The sequence below is a fragment of the Gekko japonicus genome, unplaced genomic scaffold (genome assembly GCF_001447785.1).
Source record: "Gekko japonicus isolate JY-2015 unplaced genomic scaffold, Gekko_japonicus_V1.1 scaffold9, whole genome shotgun sequence".
In the NCBI taxonomy this organism is placed as follows: Eukaryota; Metazoa; Chordata; class Lepidosauria; order Squamata; family Gekkonidae; genus Gekko; species Gekko japonicus.
Window position 1 is genome coordinate 2,541,513 of NW_015168044.1, and position 22,403 is coordinate 2,563,915.

Genomic DNA, 22,403 nt, shown 5'->3' on the forward strand with positions numbered 1-22,403 from the left:
GACGACTGAGGGGTGACATGATTGAGGTTTATAAGATTATGCATGGGAAAGAGCAGGTAGAGAAAGAGGTACTTTTCTCCCTTTCTCACAATACAAGAACTCATGGGCACTCCATGAAACTGCTGAGCGGTCGGGTTAGAACAGATAAAAGGAAGTACTTCTTCACCCAAAGAGTGATTAACACATGGAATTCACTGCCACAGGAGGTGGTGGTGGCTACAAGCATGGACGGCTTCAAAAGGGAATTAGATAAGCGTATGGAGCAGAGGTCCATCAGTGGCTATTAGCCACAAGGTATAGATAGGGGCTCTGGGGCAAGTGATGCTCTGTCTTCTTGGTGCTTGGGGGGGGTCAACAGTGGGAGGGCTTCTACTGTCCTGGCCCCACTGGTGGACCTCCTGATGGCACTGGTATTTCTGGCCACTGTGTGACACAGAGTGTTGGATTGGATGGGCCTTTGGCCTGATCCAACATTGGCGTCTCTTATGTTCTTAAGAACGTGCAACAGCATTTGTAGGAAGGGGCACCAAAGTGGCTTCAGCCCTTCCTCATGAAAAGTCCTCCCAGAATCTTCACTGCATCCCAGCATAAAATCATGATTGATTTTAGGAGAAGGAGTTCCAGTTTGATGTTTTTCTCCCCCTGTGCCTCACCCCTTCTCAAAGGCTCCTGGCAGCCACATACAGCTAGCTGCTATGTAGAAGAGAGGAGGAAATAGGACTGTGTGATAGCCTAGGAGGTCACAGGAAGCTGTTGAGGCAGGAAAGAATAATGATGTTTCTCTCTGGACCTGGTAGTATGTCAGAGCAGCATTCACATAATCTGTTCCATGTACACCAGCAATCTTTGCTCGAGAGAAAAAATACTGGTTGAAGTGCCATGCACATAATAGGCAGGGATGGACAGGCCATTAAGGCCACCAGGAAAGGTCCTAGTGAGGTGATGGCCTGGAGCCACCCTCTGCCACCTCTCCCTGAGCCCAAGGGGCAGCCTTCGCCCAGTGCAAGGTGGGCTGGAGCTGCCATGGGCAGGCAGCTATCACCCCATATGCAATGGTCAGCAGCTGCCTCCGCTGCAAGCCAGTGGTCCTCACCCCATGCAGCACAGGCTAAGCCCTGTGCAGGGCGGGGAAGGAGCTATGGGGCTTGGCCAAGATTCACATAGCAAAAGAGATGCCTGATCAAGCCATGCATGGTACAGAACTAGCTCAGCATGTTCTTTTCTTTCTCCCTCCCTCCCTCTCTCCTTACTTTGAGGGAAGAGCCCTTTGGGGCGGGGGGCATTTTCCCCCTCCCAGTCTGCCCTGATAGTGGGCTGCTATATTAGTCAGTTGATTGGTACACATGTAGCAAAAAGATCACAAGTCCTGCATGCTAAATGATAGCAGTATGTACTACATGTCAACTAGTACCAGGTAGAAGGACAATGTAATATATAGAGCAGTCCAAGGATGCAAAAGCAATTGGCCTAGTATCACCTGATGAGCATCCATGTCATGGCAGAGTGTGTGTTCAGACTGAAGCCTCCAAGATCCTAGTTTGAAACTCTGACTGCTAAGGCACACTGGCTCTCTATGTTGTGCTCGAGCACTGATAAGAGCATCTTAACATGTCTATGCCCTTCTCACTGTGGTTGTGCATATACAATGTAGGACCACAGAAGAGCAACCTGATGAGGTATTGGGTGCAGGATTAAGCTTCATAAGATCTCAAATTTCATTTTTTTTAATGAAAGAAGAAGAAGAAGAAGAGATTGGATTTATACCACGCCCTTCACTTGGAGTCTCAGAGCGGCTTACAAACTCCTTTCCCTTCCCCTCCCCACAACAGACACCCTGTGAGGTGGGTGGGGCTGAGAGAACTCTGACACAAACTGCTCTTTTTCAAGGACAGCTGTGCCAGAGCTTGTGACTGACCCAAGGTCACATCAGCAGGTGCAAGTGGAGGAGTGGGGAATCAAACCCGGTTCTCCCGGATTAGAGTCCGCACACTTAACCACTACACCAAAGAAAAGCAGGTATGCTTTTAAATGCTGAGGCAATTCCCAATGAAACTTCAGAAGCCAGAGAAATTGTTGAATGTTCAGCCAATAGTACGTCCTGTTACGTGCATATCTTTTAAAATTTAAAGTCATGATACATAACAGAGTTCTGTGTATTTTATTTTAAAGTTTATTTATTTTTGTTTTGACATAATAGAAGTACGTTATGTCCTTTGACTTCTTGTATGTTTTTGTTTCCTCATTCCATTGGACTTTGCTTCTCTGTCACAATAACACATCGAAATCTTATGAGGGGGAACATAAGGCTTCCATAAAACACAGGCTTAGCATTTGTCAGGTGTGGGAGGAAAGAGCAAATAAACAAATCTCTCAAGAATCAGATGAAAATAAAGTTCACAGTTCATGTAATCACCTTTAGGTCCAAGCAGAAGCTATGGATACTCAGAGGGCAGAAGGACTGATGACCAAGTCATTTTGGACAAGCACATTGTTAACTTGGAATCTGTGCTTTCTTTCTTTTTTATTCTGTATTGAGTTTTGATGGGCATACTTGCACCTTTTCAACTATAGGCCAATATTGCATATTGGTTAGAGTGCTGGACTAGTATTTTGGACACCTGGATTCAAATCCTTGCTTGCAGTGGAACATACTGGGTGACTTTGGGCCAGTCATTTTCTCTTAGTCTCACCTACCTCACAGGGTTGATGTAAGAATTAAATGGAGGAAGATAGGGAGCCATATGCCAGCTTAACCCCTCAAATGAAGGATGGGGTTAAAATGTACTAAATATAACTAAAGCTGTACATTTTAAGCCAAAGAAAGAGGACATTTGTTGGCAGTTGATAAAAATTCCAGATGTTGAATGTAAGTATAGCAGACCATCTGTAGACTAAATAAACTTTAACGTTGCACTGTTGGGCCAGTTTCTCTGGAGCCAACTGGCCAATGTGGCTTGGTTTTTCATATCTGTATTTTGCTTTCAACAAAGTAAAGTTATCTCTCAGTTTCATTTGGGAGACATTCTGTCTGAATTTTGAACCCATCCTCCTTTGGTAAAGAGAGAGAGAGAAGACAAAACATTGTCTCATATCTTCAAAGCTACTGTTCCTATACTTGCGACCTTGACAACAAGGAACTTGAAGAGCAGCCCCAAACAGCAGTGGGCAGAAATGTGTTATTCTTAATAAACTATTTCCATTTTCTTTTTAGTGGCTTTTCTTTCAATAAGTGAGCAATTAGTCTTGCTGGCTAAAGGATTGTTTCCATAGTTGACTTGCAAATAAAATTTAAGCTCTTCAGAGAAGGTGTAATGTTATCCCTTCATATTCCCCATTCAAGTGTTTTTTAACTTAAAAACTCCCCCCCATCCTTTTATTACAGAGGATGTTTAGCCAATTTCATTTAAAAAAATGATATATGAAAGAAAATTCCTGCATCTGTTGGATGTCCATTGCTTTCCCTCCTCTTCTTCCTGTTCTGCATTAATGTCAACATTTTTGCATCCTTAGAAATGTCAAATGCACCATTTTTCTGCTGCATGAGAAAAACATCTCCAGGGGCTAAATGTTGATGCAGTGTTCCTTTATTATAAAGATGGAAGTCTGTGTTTGATAATGTATGTTTTCTAGCTCCATGGCTGCTTCTGCATGGTAATAATTGCATGTGTAGCTCTCATTGTTTTAAATACAGAAGCATTTGCAGTGGCAACTGAGAATCCACATGGCAGTTTTCCTGGCTCTTTCTTGCTTCACCACACATGGCCACAATTCCCCCTTTTAAAGAAAGGGTAATTGCTAGATGTTTGTAGCACAGGAACACTTATAATGACCTATTGCCTGATCTACTAGCTCCTCTGAATCCCTGGCTTGGTGGTGGTGTTTTTTAAGCAAGGCTGTAGCTGCTTTTATTGCAGGTTCATATCCAAAAGAAGATGTTGCACATGTGTGCAGGACCTTAAACAATGCACACCTTTCTATACATATGGAGTGCAAGGGTTCGTAGAGTGTGATATTTCCCCAAAAAAAGATATCAGACCAGGTTTCGGAGAGATCACAGTAAAGCAGTGGAAAGCCTTAAAAGTGGAAGATTGGGGATAATGTCATGTGGATGCGCACTGCACACCCCCAAATTTCCAGTTTGGATGCCAGAACAGATCAAAACCTCTGTGTGGAAATAATCCATGTCTACTTAGTTGAATGTGATAACAAAGGCACGCTGTAGTTGGAGACGCCATAGTGGTTTTTAAGAGACTTGAAGGTGACTTGAGAAAAGTATTTCTTCCCAAGGCCGTGTGCACCTGTTTGTTTTATCTCACTCTTGCATCTGATCAAAAAGATTCTGCAGTTTTCTGAAACCATGTAAAAAACTGCTAAACTTGATGAGAACACACACCATGAATAGAGATCCTTTATTTCAACTGCCTTTAACTTTCTGGGGGAAAGCATGTATCTCTAGCTGAAATAATTCAGGTATCATTTGCTCATTTGCAGGAGCTATGATTTGAATGTAAAAAAAATATTTCTTCTTGTGCTATATTGTTGTATGAGAACCAGATTTGCACCAGATGAGCTTGCAGAATCCACTGCAGGTGCGTGTGACTGTAATAAAGCAGGAGTGTAGCAGGTGCATAGACAAGAGAAAGGTTATAGTAGAACATGGTATATAATGTCCACATGCGTCTACTGAAAGTGACCTTGAGCAAACTGAAATCAAGGTTCATGGGATAATTCATAGAAAAGTATGCAAATAACCTTTTACCCTTCCATCAGTCATGTACATGTGGTCATAGATTGGTCTTTAATCACCTTGTGACAGGGCATCCTGACACTGTGAGTGATTAAGATTTTGTACCAACAGATGACAGTTGCAAACATAGATTAGCCTTTAAATTGAGTATGGTGAGAGGACAGATGTTGCTCTTGCCAAGCCAAGCAGACCTTAATCTGGTCAGTGAAGGCCTGAATGTTTGGGATCCCTGTATAAGCAGTTCTGAAGGGAAAGGGAGACACAGCTGTCATGTATTGTTCACAGAAGCAAGATGCACTTGGATTGCAATTGTAAGGTAACAATAGAAAATCATATTTTATGATGCAAAAAATTATTACGTGGATCTTCCTTTACAGGAAAAGAAATGCTCCCTGAACAAATGAGGTTTATTCATTGGGCATGTATGGCATTCCTATGCTCATATATCATTGGCTTGTCAACACTACAGCATAATGCAAGTCTTGAGTTTGTGTATCAGGTTTCTCTGCCTGACCATCCGCTCCATCTGCTGCCAAATTAGAGGCATGCCCTGTATTTACATAGCAGTGGATTACCGTGAGCTTAGTGAGTATTAATTTCTTCCACAGCTGCCCTTAGAAATAGCAAACCAGCTACCTCTTGTATGAACATGTGGCACTTTCCTTACAAACTCAGTGTAGCCCCATGTAGTGCAGGTCGAGGTTCCGAGATGGTCAGAGCTTAGCCTGTAATTATGTGCATAAGGTGGAGGAGGGGCAGAGAAATCTGCAAGGAGAGATGTAACTACACTTTTAGAATTTGTACTCAGGTTTCCCAGAATGTTACTCTAGTCCTTCCTTCCACATGCATTCATGCCATTACCTGCTTTTGATTTTTTTAAACATTTGATTTTTAAAAATATTTGGTTCATGAAGCTACAATGAAAAATAGCTTTACTTTAAAAAAAATATGTTTATCTTTGGATGGTGAAAAAGGTGCAGTCATGTTTTTGCTAACCACGACTCAGCATGCTCTTCCATGGAATCCCTAGTAAGATTTGCTTAAAGGTTTTATCATTATAGGTCCTGCTGTTATCTACAAATATTCTCTGATAACTTGGTGATGGGAGAATTTTTTTTTATTAAGGCTGAACCTGCCATTGCCATTTGACTGACATGTATCAGTTGATTTTTATGTAGTGTTTGTTATTTTTAGATGTGATCCTGTGAGAGCATAAATCATGACCTTGGCATTGACTATCCTTGTAACTGTGGCTGGAATTATTCCATGTAATGGATTCAACAGGAATCTACTGTGCATGAGATCCTTTTTAGAAAAGTTACATGAGTAACCAGCTCTATGTGTATATGCTTAGTAAGTCCTCCTCCTCAGAACAGACAGAAGGAATTACTATTTTACTCAAAGAAGAATGAACTTGTGGGATTCAATGCTACGCAGTGTAGTGGTGGCCACAAGTTTAGTAGGCTTTTAAAGGGGATTAGGCAAATTCATGGAAAATTGTCAGTTGATGGTTATTAACCATGATGGCTTAATGGAATCTCTATGTTCAGAGGCAGTAACCCTTTGAAATTAGGGGCAACAACAAGGGAGGCTTTGGTCTCTGTGCCCTGCTTTTAAGCCTTCTGGGGGCATCTAGATAACCACTGTGTGAAACAGGATGCTGGACTAACTGGGCCACTGGTCTGATGGAGAAGGACACCTCTTGCGTTTTTAGAATTAGTTCTGCTTCCTATGTGTGCAGTCTTTCTGTCTGATTATATTAGATCTACATTTCCTCCAAGGAATTTGGGACAGCATACATTGTTGTATAATGCCAACCACAGCATTGTTAGTGTATGCATTATTAGGCATGGTCAGAAACACATTGTCATTGAGAACACAATTTCCTGCAGCTACAGAGAGTTGGGGTCTGCTCTAATTGACGAGAAGAGCAGAATAAACTCCCAAGAGCTTGGCAGCCCTACTAGACAAGTAAGGCATTGGCTCATAGTGACATGGCTGTGTATCATTCTTGCCTTTTTTGCTGTTTCTCTGGTGCTCAAGGCCATTTTCTTAATCGTGAGATGGGGTAGGGGGTAGTAGCTTCTGGAGGGTAACAGCATGAATCTCCATTATTGAGGATTGTTTTGGACCCCTGCTTGGATCAGCACTATTACTTAAGAGGCACCATTGCTGCCATACTAGATTGGGACTATGGCCATCTAACCCAGTTTCCTGTCTCCAGCAGCCACCGCCAATACCGGATGCTGGAAAGGAAGCCACAGAGCAATTAAAGAATGATCCAGGAGTTACCATCTGGTCAAATTGTTATGAAGCTGTCAGATGTATTGCCAATGGTGAAGGCTTGGGGGGACGGACTGGGTTTTGTTTTCTTGTTCTTATCTCTGCCTTGATGTTTATCATTCTAAATGTGTTTGTTTACATGAGAGAACATTCTCATGATCAATTGCTCTGCCCAGTTTTCACTCAAATTCTGACAGAGTTTAGAGAGGCTTCATACAGCCCCGAATAATCAGGCATAAATCGACCCCTCTGCAGAATGGTCTTATTGTTTCTGGATCCCAGTTGTTTTATTGGCCTTCACAGCATCCTGTAATAGTGCCATGAACTGAGCATTGTGTGCTTCCAAGTCTTTGTTTAAAATCTTCCCCTCTTGTTTAATCGGATGTCCCTTAATTCCTGTATAATGAGAACAAATCCCATTTAGACTGCTAGCTGCATGTTATTCAGAAGCAATTTGTACACAACTACCCTTTTCTGGGTGTTTTTTTTTAAATCCTTAATGGTGCTTTCCAGAGACCCCAAAACCAATACTTGTTGGCCATGCAGTACAGCCTGCCACAGCTGTCAGCTACCATAACTGACCAGTGAACTATGGTATGGATCACAGATGAAGTTTTGATCTGATAGTAAGAGTGTGACCTGTAAATTCAAATGTTCTTGGTTCAAATCACAATTCAGTCACATTGCCTTATAATTCTGGCAGCCTCAGCTGATTAGGGAATTTGAGCAGTATGCATGCGTCCTTTTAGTTTTCTTATAGTTCAGCATGCATCCTTGACACGAACAAATGAAGAAGTGATCTACTCTGACTGGCAACAGCTCTCTAATAAAGATCTTCCACCTACTCTGCTGCTGCATTAACTGGAGATACTTAGGGACCATCTGCATACAAAGTATATTTCCTGTCCATGAGCTGCAACCTCTCCCCAATGTGGGAGGACATCTCAGGGGATGGGCTCTAGCAATGGAGGTCTGAAAGTGAAATGTGAAATATCTCCTGGGGGGGGGGAACCCTTCAGCTTTTTATTTTTTTCCAAAAGCTGTTTTTGTATGATTGTGGAGGAAACTTGTTAGTCTTAGCTGTTATTCCTGTCTTTTCAGCTAATGCAGGGACAACAGGCAGCAGTATATCAATGTACTGCTTCCAGCTTCTGGAATGCACAGCAGTTTTGTTGATTTGATTTGAGACATGCTGGACCACCTTCATCCTGCTAGCCTGTCTGGACTGGTAGTGGCACTGTGAATGTATGAATTACAAGTGACTGGTGCTTTATTTCACAGTGCAGATCACCTCTAAAACATAGTGCCTGAAAATGGTCCTAGTGGTCAGAGGGTGGAGTTCCAGCACTGTGCACCATTAGCCCCTTCCCCATAATCTTAAATAGATACTTTTCTGAAAATTGAATTACTTTTCATGCAGAATTTTAATCTTCCCCCCCCATTATAGCATATATACAGCTCTAGTTGAAAGGTCCTGGCATAGGTGGATGGAGCATTTATTTATTGACTTAGAGCCATTCACATACATCATCTCTGTAAACAGCTCTGTGAAGTAGATCATATAATTATCTTTGTATTCACAGATGCCATGAGGCAGTGGTTGGTCTGAAACTGAAGTTATGTCTGAACTGCAGCCTTCCTGGGTCTCAGCCACACTTCTGTGCCAGGCATCACAATGAATGCCTCTGATCCTTGACTGAGCCACTGCCATGTGCCCTTGGTTTTAAAATCCAGGAGCCAAGGGGTGTATGATCCAACAGCTTGCACTGAAAAGTAGAACCTTCCTAGGTTTTGGCTTTAAGCATCTGTGCCTTGTTGCTATTCTCAGACTCTATGCACACAGCCAAGGCTGCTGCCAAGCAAACATCCCAAAAACTAGAGCCTGCTTGTGCAAACACCACAAAGATCAGACACCCAATGCGGGGGGGGGGGGGGGGGCTAGTAAGGCTGCTGCCCGGTAACCAGCTGCAGGGGACCATGGAATCTCTGGCTGGTGCTGGCCAACAGGCCTTTTATACAGATTAATTCCACCTACCTTTTCCCTTCCTGTCCCTCCAACAAATCTGGACATTTGCAGTCTCATTACACTAACAACACAGTTAACACAGTACGGCTGGAAGAAGGTCAGTTGTGATGGTGCAGTCTCTTAATAGGCATGTGTATCCAAATCTGTGATTGCTTCCTTTGCTCTTTTCTTGTGCAGCATTTAAAACTGCATACTTAATCTTCCTTCCCTGTATTGTTGGTGCAGGACAAGTTAATCGCTCTCTCGCTCACTCTCTCTCTCTTTCTCTCTCTCTCTCTCTCCCCCCCCCCCTCTCCAGGTGATAACATGCAGGAGATTAAAGTCAGGGTTCCATTGTGGATAGGTTATATGTGTGTAGAGAGAGAGTCTGTGTGTCTGCTTTGTTGCTCCTCTTCTCTGGCTGAGATAAGAGGACTGGCTGAGAGCATAAGAAATGCCCTGCTGGATCAGACCATACATAAGCCCATCTAGTCTGGCATCCTTTCTCCAGCAGCCTGCTTCTGGGATGGTGACAATCAGACATGGAGACATCACAGTTCCCCACATTTTATGTCTGTAGCATCTGGTATTCAGAAGTGTACTGCCACCAAACGTAGATGTTCCATTAGGCTAATAGCCATTGATAGACCTATTCTGCAACAATTTGTGTTATACTTTTTAGAGCTGTATAAACTAGAGCTCACTGCTACATCCTGTGGCAGTGGATTCTGTAAATTAACTGTGTGTTGTATGATATAGCACAATCCATTGTGCACCTGCTGCCAAGTCAATTTCCTGAGCTGACTCCTAGAGTTACAAAAGGAAGAAAAATACCTACTTCGTAGGAGTCATAATTTTACAAACCTCTCTTGTTTCTGCTCAGTAATTTTTTTCTAAGCTAAAAAGCCCCAAATGCATTAATGTTCATAAGGTAAAGGTAAAGGTTCCCTTGCTCGAAAGCCAGTCAAATCCAACTCTGGGGTTGCGGTGCTCATCTCCGTTTCAAAGCCGAAGAGCCAGCGCTGTCCGAAGACGTTTCCGTGGTCATGTGGCCGGCATGACTAAACACCAAGGTGCACGGAACGCTGTTACCTTCCCACCGAAGTGGTACCTATTTATCTACTTGCAATTTCTTGCTTTTGAACTGCTAGGTTGGCAGGAGCTGGAACTAGAGACGGGAGCTCACTCCGTCATGCGGCAACTAGGGTCTCGAACTGCTGAACTACCGACCTTCCACAGCCTGCAGTTCAGCGTCTTAACCACTTGAGCCACCGCAGCTTTTATGTTCATACAGAAGGTCATTTTAGTTGCACTGTCCTATTATTTTTTCACTACTATGACATACTTTTTGAGATACAACAATCAGAACTATACTAGATGATACCAGCAGTTTTATTTTTAGAGCTGTTCTCAGTCATTCTCAATAATTGCCTTTTTCTTTGTCACTGCACAAACACTGAAGTTTTCAATGGACTGTCCATTACAATTCCAGGTTCTCTTACCTTGGTAGTCACTGCCCATTCAACATATATATGAAGTTAGGATTCCCCCCTCCTCTCAGGTATACCCTTTCTTCCATTGAATTTCATTTACCATTTTCTTATTTATGCACTTTTGAGAGATGCTGCTGGAATTCTTCACAGTCCGCTTTGAATTTCACTACTGATAGAAAAGCCCAATGTCTGCTATAGTATGCCTTCATTTCATCTTCTCATATTTACTTTTCAGTATCCTTTTTTTGCAATGAGCCTACCACAGCAAGGAGGAGTAGCAGAAGTCTCCCTCCAATCAAAGACATACAAATGGCTCATTGCCCTGTTCCTCTTGAGTAATTTTTCTGGACTGTGTCTATGGCAGAACTCTGAAAGATTTAATGCAAGAAGGCTTAAAGAGCCAGTTTGGTGTAGTGGTTAAGTGCACGGACTCTAATCTGGGAGAACCCAGTCTGATTCCCCACTCTTCCACTTGCAGCTGCTGGATGACCTTGGGCAAGCCATAGTTCTGTCAGAGCTGTTCTTGAAAAAGAGCAGTTTCTTTTAATAATAATAAAAAAAGAATCATAAAAAGAGCAGTTTCTGTCAGACCTCTCTCAGCCCCTCCTACCTCACAGGGTGTCTGTTGTGGGGAGGGGAAGGGGAAGGAGTTTGTAAGTTGCTCTGAGACTCCTTTGGGTAGTGAAGGGTGGGGTATAAATCCAATATCCTCTTCTTAAAAGTGGGGGACAGACATATTTTGTGTGTACCTTAATCAGAGGATTCGGGATGAACGTGTGAGCTGGGTGTGGCATACTTAGGGGTTCACAAATGTTGCCTTGGCTCACTATCCAGATATAATTTGTGCTTGCTATTGGTTCTTCCCTCCCACCCCATAAGTTGCTTTTGCATTCTCCAAGGCTCAACGCAGTAAGAGAGCAAGCGGCCTGCTCTTAGGCTCAATGTGATATGAGAAATTTCCCTCCCATCCCATGGTGGAGCAGCTTGGTATGAGGTCTTCCGGAGCAATATGGTATGCTTCCAAACGCAGTGCGTGACAAGGAAAGACTGGAGCAGGCAGCCTCCTCCATATATCAGTGAGATACAGAGATGTCATTCTCCCCTTTCTGAAGGTAGGAGATGGGGTTTTCTTACATTGCATTGACCAGGGGCAGGTGCCCTGAGTGAGCTGGTGGGTAGATTTGTAGAGGCTGGAATATGATTAACAGCTGGAGCATGTGTATCTTCCAACGTACATTTCTGGGTTTGCATTCCACATCTGAATTAAATGCAGGAAGTATATAGGCATGTAAAGTGAGCTGGGAAGATTTTTCTGAACAGCCCAAATAGCCCCCTCCATCTTGTTTTCAACACACTTGTTTAAAACAATGATCCTTGCAGCTGTGTTTGTCATGTACTAGCTAGCTTGTGAGAAATGGCTCTAGGAAATAGCTCTGATGAAGACCTTGAAGAGCCATGGCCAGTCAGAAAGTAGTAAGCTAGATGAAAAATTGTCCAGCTCAGAAAAGATGGCTTTTATCTCTTAGAACAGTGGTTCTCAAAATAGAATCTGCAGACCTCTGGGCATGCAGGACAGTACACAGGGGTCCATGGAACACACTGCAAGGGTGGGGGTAGCTCTTTGCCTTTAGAATGCTGCCCGCCCCACTGCAGTAGATAGCAGCAATGGCCAAGCAGGAGACTAGATGGCATTAGAACGTCTCAGGATCCCAAGATGCTTCTAATAGGCAACAGCCTATCCAGAATGGGCTCTCTCTGGCTGGAAGCAGCACTCCCTCTAAGCTGTAGAGTCTTGTGAGCAAAAACTCTACTTTGTGAGCTACTGGCATTAAAGTTGTGAGTGAGCGATTTGACTGCTGCATAAATTAGTTTGCTCTGGAGCCGTCCTTCCTGAGCTAAGACAAAAATGTGTGAGCCGGAGGCTAAAAGAATGTGAGCTAGCTCACACTAACTTAGCTTAGAGGGAACACTGGCTGGGAGGTGAGGCCAGCCCAGTAGTGTCACTTCTGCCAGAGCCTATCAGTATTTTCTTGAAGCACAAAAATGGCAAGAGTTCCAGAAAAGGTGTAGTTTGGTGTAGTGGTTAAGAGCCGCAGACGCTAATCTGGAGAACCGGGTTTGATTCACCACTCCTCCATATTCAGCCAGCTGGGTGACCTTGGGTCAGTCACAGTTCTCTCAGAGCTGTTCTCTTAGAGCTCTCTAAGCCCCACCTACCTCACAGGGTGTCTGTTGTGGGGAGAAGAAGGGAAGGAGATTGTAAGCCACTCTGAGACTCCTTCAGGTAGTGAAAAGCGGGGTATCCAACTCTTCTTCTTCATGTGGGATGTAGAGAGAGCAACAGAGGGTTGCCACAATGATTGTTTGTAGGGTGATAGTTGCCGCATGTGGCTGGTTCTGGCAGACGTGCCCTGAAAACTGGATACTCTGTAGATAGTTGGGCTACACCTATACTCAGGGACTTGTTTGAAATGTCAGGGGTTTAATACAAAGATAGTACACTGTTATTTCTGGATTTCTTCTTCACATGGCTTGCCTTCTAGATTCAGTGGATCTCAAACTGCTAGCTTTTAGATAAAAACTAGTTCCTTAACAGGTATATTTATGGATCACTGTCAAATAAGAACAAAATAAATAATTGTGTTAGTGGTACATTAGTTAATAAATACATAGAGCTTATTCTGAACCTTTTTTTTTCTTTAGATGTAAATAAACTTCAGTAGGCTTGGGGGGGGGGTCCAGAAAACATTTAAAATCAAAATGGGTGGCTTTCTGTCAAGTTTGAGAACTGCTGTTTTTAGCACCTTCTGTCCATGGCGCAAGTGACTACAAATGGTCCAGCCAGTTGGTTTTTATTGGCTCTCAACAGAAGTATTTGGCCTGTGGGTCTGGTCATGTCATTGATATTTGTTCCCCAGCTCTTTAGATTAGAGGCAAAGCTACAGGAATGCTCTGGAATGGCATTAACTAATGGACTTGAAGTATGGCACATTTCCAAATAAAAGTTTCTAGACCACTTTCCAAGAGGAGATGTCTCCAGTCTTTGTCTTCATGTTTTGGTTCCTGTGTCATCCTAGTTCCTCCTCTTTTTAGTGCAGAGTCTCTGTTCTTTTGCAGTTCCATGTATTTATTCTTTATTGCTAGCGCGCATGATGTATTATATATGTAGCAGCTGGGCTGGCATGAGACAGCGAGGGGGGAGGTTATGCAGGGAACATTCCTAACATACCGTATTTAACAGCTAGGAAGTAAGTAGGATTTGCTGATCTATTGATTTTTGTGGTTGTTTTTTTGCCAGATAAGCAAGGATATACTTTGCTAAATAGATCTACTGTGTTACAGAGGATAGACGTGGAGGTACAGCCTGGAAGATTTGGATTCATGCCTTGGATAAGTCCTGGTTTTTTCAGTTGCATTTCCTGTCAGTGAAATGGGCAGATGTTAGAACACCCTCTAATATTCTGCCCATGTTCTGTTAGCAGAAATAAAGGAGTTAGTAGGTGTCCTGTACTTATGGTGCTCCCAACCAAAGCCCAAGCATGGGGGACCAGTTCACACATTATGCTAGAGGTGAGGTAGCCGCTTGAAAACAGAACTGTGTGTTTGTGAACCAGATTCTTCTGTAGTTCAGTTTAGTGCAACCACGGAAGTATCGGCTTTATGTGTGTGTTTGCACCATCATGGATAAAATCAGCTTGGGAGACTACTTTTCACAAGCAGCTTTCCCTCATTATTCCTTTCCCCCCCCCCTGAGTATGTGTGTTATATGGGGAGCTGCGGTGGCTCAAGTGGTTAAGACGCTGAACTGCAGGCTGTGGAAGGTCAGTAGTTCAGCAGTTCGAGACCCGGGTGCCGCATGACGGAGTGAGCTCCCGTCTCTAGTTCCAGCTCCTGCCAACCTAGCAGTTCGAAAACAAGAAATTGCAAGTAGATAAATAGGTACCACTTCGGTGGGAAAGTAACAGCGTTCCGTGCGCCTTGGTGTTTAGTCATGCCGGCCACATGACCACGGAAACGTCTTCGGACAGCGCTGGCTCTTCGGCTTTGAAACGGAGATGAGCACCGCAACCCAAGAGTCGGATTCGACTGGCTTTCGAGCAAGGGAACCTTTACCTTTACCTATGTGTGTTATAACCTGGCTCTTGAGGTCTAGAAGTTGGAGGGACTTATAGAACACCAATAATCCCCCAAGAATAAAAAATGCCCTGCTGGATTAGACCCGTGGTTCATCTAGTCCAGCATTCTGTCTCACACAATGGCCACCCAGTTACTCTGGTTGGTAACAAGAGGGGCATAGGGGTCAAGGTCTTCCCCTGATGTTGCCTCCTGGTATTCAGAGGTTTACTGCCTTTGAGTATAGAGGTTCCTTTTAGTCACCATGGCTAGTAGGTGCTGGCAGACCTATCCTCCAAGAATCTGCCGAATCCCCTTTTAAAGCTGTCTATGCACATGGCCACCACTACATCTTCAGGCAGCGAATTCCACATTTTAATCACTTGTTGAGTAAAGAAGTGCTTTCTTTTGTCCATCCAGAATCTAATGCCCATCAACTTCATTGAATGCCCTTGAGGTCTAGTATATTGGGAGGGTGGGAAATCTCTAACCTGTGAATAATTTTATAACCCTATATCAGAACCCCCTTAGTCATCTATTTTCTAAATTGAAAAGTCCCAGATTCTTTAGCCTTTCTTCATAGGAAAAGTGCTCCAACCCCTTAATCATCTTGGTTGCCCTCTTTTCTACTTTTTCTGCACTCAGTATTCCAAATGAGGCCGCAACATAGATCTATAGAGGGGCATTATAATATTGGCAGTTTTATTTTCAGTCCCTTTCCTAATAATCTCCAGCAGAGAGTTTGCCTTTTTTTTTTTACTGTTGCAGTGCACTGGGTTGACACTTTCATTGAGCTATCCACTGTGACCCCAAGGTCTCTTACCCTCTCAGCCTCAGCAAGTCTCAGCAACTTTGTTTTCTTCCTATTGATTTTATAGCCTGAAAAGCATCCAGACTTTTCAATTTGTTCCATTACATTCTGGAGGGATAGTTGGGGGTTCAAAATTGTAAGGACCACCGTCATCAGCATAGCTCTTTAATTTAAACTCCCCTCCTTCTACTTTAAGTCCTTTGATTTTGGGATCTTGTCTTATCTTGGAAGCAAAATATTCCATCACAAGGATAAAAAGAAGTGGAGAGAGTAGGCATCCTTGGCAGGTTCCTTTTTCTATTTTAAATCCATTTGTCAGGGCCGCGTTGATTAAAAGTTTTGTATGTTGTTTAGTATAGATATTCTGTATCCAATTCAAAAATCTGGAACCACATTTGAAGTATTGCAGTGTTTTTTGTCAGAAAAACCAAGACATATTATTGAAGGCTTTTTCAGCATTTAAGAACAGAAAAGCTGCTTTTTCACCCTTATATTTTACAAATTCTGTCGTGTCAACAACAAAGTGAACATGGTCTTTCATATGCCTTTTTGGTACAAAACCAGTCTGGTCAGGATGAATTACTTTGGAAATACATTTCCTTAGTCCGTCAGCCATTATTGAGGCAAAATTTTTATAGTCCACATTTAACAATGAAATGGATCTGTATGATTGTGGTACATTGGGTCATTGTTCTCTTTATAAAACGAAGTTTTATGAGACTCTTGCCAGGATGGTTTCATTTGTCATGTTGTTGCCCACTTACTCAGTTTGTTGACATCCTCTTGGAGCTCTTCATAGTTGGCATTGGTTTTCACCTTCCTGAATAATTTTGTGTCATCTGCAAACTTGGATACAACACTGCTCCCTGCCAATTCCAGGTTATTTATGAACAAATTAAATATCACAGACCCCAATACTGGCCCTTGTGGGACCCCACTGCTTACTTCCCTCAGGTGCTGCACTTAATAACATTGTGATCACTGCTCCTGATTGATGGAACAACATCTACATCTTGTACCAGATCTTGAGCCCTGGTCGGAACCAAGTTCAGGATCACCATTCCTCTGTCTAACTCTGCGACCAACTGTTTCCATGCACAATAGTTTGTGATGTCTAGTAATTTCATTTCTGTAGCATGACTCGAGCATGTGGTTACCCAGTCAAATATGAGGGTGTCAGGTACCTTAGTCAGGTCACACCACACAGGACTTCATAAGAAGATAACTGTTTATTAGTGGATCCAGTACTAAAGAACACGTGTACAGCTTGTGTCAGGAATGGCCGTCAGTACTAGGGCCTCAGACTTATAGTGAAATCAAACCTTCCCCCTGTAAGCATGAGCCAGTGGATATAATGCGCGTGGCAAAGCAAGTGGGCATAGCAGAAAAGCCCTTAACTTTCCCAGCCGTGGAAACTGCAGCTGGAACATCTACAAGGTCAAGCATAAGATAGCACACAGTAGATGAGCAGGATAGAGCTGAGAACGAGCGGGAGGGTGGGAGGGTACCCCCACCCGCATTCTGGAATTATGACAGGGCTACCTGACAGAGGGTAGTTGAAGCAGTCCAGTATCATAACATCATCTGCTTTAGCCACCTCCCTTATTTCCTTCTCCAGCTTGAGATCAGTCCCAAGGGTTTGATATGGGTGATAGTACACTCCCACTTTTAAGTAACCCTTGTTGTTGTTGTTGTTGTTGTTGTTCAGTCGCACAGTCGAGTCCAACTCTTCACGACCCCATGGACCAGATCACGCCAGGCGTTCCTGTCTTCCGCCGTCCTCTGAAGTTTGCTCAATTTCATGTTTGTTGCATCTATGACACTGTCTAACCATCTCATCCTTTGCCGTCCCCGTCTTCTTTGACCTTCAATCTTTCCTTAGGGGCCCAATATTTCCACTTATATTGCTTCTGTTAGGAAGTTCATTCTGCTAATGTTTTCTAACTTATTTGATTCTATGCTGTCTGATATACAGCACAAAACTTCCCCCAACCTGTCCCTCTCCTGTCCTGCCTACAGAGCTTATACCCAGGGATGACTGTATCCCATTGAAATCCACTACATCTAAATCAGGGGGTCAAACATAAGGTCTGGAGGCCTGATCCGGCCCATCCAGGACTAATGTTCCCTCTAAGCTGCGGAGTCTTGTGAGCAAAAATTCTACTTTGTGAGCTACTGGCATTAAAGCTGTGAGCAAATAATTTGGCTGCTGCATAAATTAGTTTGCTCTGGAGTCCTCCTTCCTGAGCTAAGGCAAAAATGTGTGAGCTGGAGGCTAAAAAACTGTGAGCTAGCTTCACACTAACTCAGCTTAGAGGGAACACTGTCCAGGACTCTTATGTGGCCTGCAACCAAATGATGCAAGGGAGGAAGTGCTGGGGGGAGAGGGCAGAGCCACTCCATTGTGGCTTCAGTGTGGCAGAACAGCCTCGTCTGCAGCAATCAAGCATTGTGGAAGTATCTGCCCAGTGCTGCACCGCTGCCTCTCCAGTCTGTATATATGGCAGTTTTCCTCTGCACCCCCCTCCCAGCCCATGGGGCCTTGCAGTGAGGATACACCAACTCAGAGCTTACCAGCTGCTGTCCTTTATATAGTTTGTATCTCCAGTACATTTTATGGCCCACGTGGCCCACGGACAAAGTGACATTTATGTCAGATCCGGCCCTTGTAACAAATGAGTTTGACACCTCTGATCTAAATTGTCATTTAGTACCAAGCACCCCAGCCTCTCCATCTTGGTTCAAAGGCTTCTAGCATTGGCGTACAGACACCTATAACACATTTCCTGTTCCAACAACCCTCTCCTCCCTCAACTTTTCTCTCTGCACATAGCCCTCCTTTGCCAGCTCCTGTTGGCTCCCCCCACCCCCCGATTAGTTTAAAAGGTGCTCTGCTACCTTTTTCATATTAAACAGCAGCAGCATGGTTGAGTCATGGAACTGTTATGAAGATGAATTTTTTAAAAATCACTTTGCACACTAAAAGTAGTATAGGATGTTAATACTTTCCTTTAGGGGATACATACACAGTGAGATTAGGGCCCACACCAGAGAATACTCTGTGTGTGTGTTTGACTATGTGTATTTTGAGAAGCCACACTGATTTCATGGCTTCCCAGCATGTATATGAAAGTGAAATACACGTGTGGGATCATTGCATTTGCCTGTGTACATACGGCTTTTCCCCTGTTTGCTCTCTTGGGGTGTGTCAAGGTGTATATGTTTTGAACAGTAAACTAGATCTGAAGGTGGTCAGCATGGTTAGGCACTTGCTGAGGCCCAAAGCCCCAGTCCGCATTTATCCCAAACCGGAAAATATGACTCCTATTTATCATTCTTGAATTAGAAGCAGCCCATAGACTAATTTCAGCAGGCTTCTATTTATCTTAAAACCATTTCCTGGAAAAGAGATGTCTGTCTTGTCCTAAGCTAGCAGAATGCTTGCCATGGGCTCTGTGTGTTGCCATCTTCCACCAGCCGATGAAAACTACTTAGTTTCGACTGAAATTCCCTCAGTGATCCCTCCTTCCGGCCCAGTGTTTTAATTCTTGTTGTTTTCAAGTTTTTGTTTGTATTTGAGCTCTTGTTTTAATTGTTTCAATGATGTGTTTTTATTGTTTTTAATGGTTTTTAAATGTGATTTTAATAAGTATGTTTTAATTAATTAGCTGCCTTGGTGGCCCTTTTGAGAACAGGAAGATGGGACATACATTTTGTAAAATAAAATAAAAGGATAGACTTCAAGACAGCGTTAAGAGTGGGGCTAAGCTTGGTTCCTTGCTGTATGTGAGCCCAGCATCTGGTGCAAAGGCTAGCTTTTGCTCCTTTTCAGATGCGTCCCAGATTGCAGTAGGTATAGAATTGTACAATAGAATTTTAGAGGAGACTTTGAGAATTAATTCTGCTCTTATCTACCTAGTCCCATCGCAGATTCATCTCTACATCATATTTGAGTCCTGGTCAGCAGATGTGTTGCGAGGGGGAGGCAACTTTGAGAAGTATTGAGCTAGTATTTACAGACACATATCTCCACAACACTTTTGCCTACAGAAGGGTGACTGGGGGGGGGAACGGAGGGGAAAGGGAGCTCTTACAGTATCATGCAGGGATCTTCAGTGACTGACATGCTACACTAGAGTATAAAAACTTTACGAACCAGCTTTTATACCTACACATTTGTTTTACTTGCCCAAGCTAATGAGTTTACAAAGGGCTGGGTGGTCTGTATCTTGTTTATCTTTCTAATGAGTTAATCCTATTTTAGGTCACTGTTATTCTGATTTTACAAATGAAAATGTTAAGAAACGAGGTAAGGACAAATAAAAACAGTGACTCGCAGTGACTCGTTCAGAGTGAAACTGGTGAGCTCATGGATGAGCTACCTATATACAGATTAAGCATGGTTACTGGAAATGCAAACAACAGTTCTTGATGTATGGCATGGTCCTGGTAATGGTATTCATATGAGGCTACTTGAGTCAGGGCTGTGTTAGAGATACTGAACTCCAGGTGGGACCTGGGAATACCCCAGATTGCAGCCCATCTCCAGACTAAAGAGATCAGTTCCTCTGGAGAAAATGGATTCTTTGGAGGGTGGACTCTATGGCATTGTACCCAGGTGAGGTCCCTGTCCTCCCCAGGCTCCATCCCCAAATCTTTAGGAGTTTCCCAACCTGTATCTGGCAACCTGACTCCCCATCGCCTGCTGGTGGCCAGGTGGGACCTGGCAACCCTAGGTGAGATCCTCTGCAGGTCCCCAGATGTAGATTCTCTCTACCCTGCAAAAGAAGACACAGAGGATGCTGTTATCTCCCAGAAGCACTGTACCCAGTTCTTTAGGCCCCAAGGGCAAATTGGTCCTGGGGCTCTGGACTTTTGAACTGCTGCCTTGGGGCATAAGACAATACATGCAGGATTACTGTTAACAGTAGGGCGTTTTAGGATGTTTTGGAGGTCATTAATACATAGGGTTGCCAAATTTGGAAGTGACTTGATGGCACATCACACACACACACACACACACACACACTGCTGTACTACTGTAAGCTAATTTCTGGTACTGATAAGTAAATTACCACTCCTTTATTTAGTGATAGGATAGATCCTGACCCTCAGGATGCAGGGGTTTGAAGCTTGCAGCAATGTTTCCTCGTGTTGCAAAGCTGATTTACGGCAGCTTTCCTTCAGTTAAAGCTTTGTCGCTTTCTGGATCATAAAAACTGTCTCATTTCTGTCCCTGAGGAACTCCTTTGATGTCTTCGCCTGGTGGTGTTGGGTAGTTACCCAACGGATGTCTGAATGGATACTTATTTAGATATAAATCATAGGTCACCATACCAGACAGAAAACAAACACCAACTAGCTCTTGCAGTTATAGAAACTGCAACTGACATCTTTTTATAAAAACACAGCCAGAGATTATTTAAAAAATAACATAGTAAACAGTGTTCCTACATATTTTCTGCAAAAGTAGCCATAACAAGGTATTAGTTCTTATCCATGGTAAAAATGTCAGCTTTTGAATAACGAGTTGATTTAACTCATTGGCAGTAAAGAATAAACACTGCATTTGAAGGGATGGACAAATAAAATATTCTGTAATCCCATCATAACAAGAACAGCTTTATACTGCCCAGTAAATGACAGAATAGTTATGACATAATTTTCTGTAGGAGACATTGGCTTGTGTCCACGGGGTTTTATTGCATCCCTTTCAAAGCTGTGCACATGCTGCCTTTTTGCACAAGTGTTGCACCTTACAATAGAATCCTTTGTTTCTTTAACAAAGCAAGTTCCTAGTCCTTGTGAATACTGCCTGACATTTGAAAGTTTTGGGGCAATGCCTACTAAAATCTCAGAAGCCAGAGAAGTGCTGAATAAGATTTCTAGAAGTCAAGAATGCACGGGCTTGGTGCCCTGCATAGCTCACTTACCCCACCTTGTAACTACTAGAAGCAGAATGAAGTCTGTAAAACAATTTATGCAAATATGTTTGAGCCACCTAGGTTTGTTTTATTAAGCAAGTCCTTGAATTGGGCAGGCACCTCTTGTCATGGGGCACCTTGTTCTTTCTGCCTTTGCTTGCGGCATTACTGAATAACTGGAATGATGTGCAGGGCTATGCATATCCCTCTAATGCTGCTGTGTTGTAAGCCTAGAGTTTAGTACTGTATGCAAAATTCAGCAGAATCTGAGTGTTGTTTTTAAAAGCAAATATCTAGCCCATATGGCTATGAGTGGGCAATGCCTAGTGACGTCTTTGAACTCAATATGGATGGGTGGGATGTGTTTGAGCAGAATGTTTGGTGCTCGGAGGGTGGAACTGCGGAGCCCTTCATAGTTCTTTGCCCCTCTTCCATGGCAAGCAGTAGGAAAATAAATGTACATTTGTTTATTTTATATGGATTGCTGCTCCTCTGTTCTCAGTGTTGTGGTTACTTTGAAACAGATGTTATTTATTTATTTTTATAAGCATATACTATATACACTGTGCTGATCTCATTAAGGCATGGGAGTGGGAATGTTATTATCTGGAGTAGACCTGTTTTAATTAATGGCAGATCACCTGTGCCGGTCTCCCATCATCAGTTTTCTGGGAGTTCTATCACAGTAACAACAAATGGCTGCTCTTGTGCTATTCCTATTCATGTTGGTGGCATTTGCACAGGATAGATTTTCTATTGAGCCATGCCTTTTTTATTTCCTGTGTACATTTAGTACTCTGTTGATTCAAGCTGTCTGTACTACTTGAGGCGGACTCCTGGTGTCCTTGGATGGAGCCAGGAGTTGCATGTGCCAATGCATTATCTTTCTGCTGATCTCCCCTTGCCAGTATCATCTTCCCAGTCTGTATTTGTTGTTTCTTAATTACCTGGAAATGTTGCCTATTGTTGTACAAGACCTCTTAAATCCTACTTGTCTCTTCTGTTGTTGCTGTCTTCCTGTGTGGCC

At 43.2% G+C, this 22,403-nt stretch overlaps 1 protein-coding gene across 1 annotated transcript in view; it reads left to right on the plus strand.

The window, feature by feature from the left end:
* BMP1 (bone morphogenetic protein 1) overlaps positions 1 to 22,403 on the plus strand; it is a 178,002-nt gene that overhangs the window by 20,185 nt on the left and 135,414 nt on the right. The gene's annotated exons all lie outside the window — the stretch shown is intronic.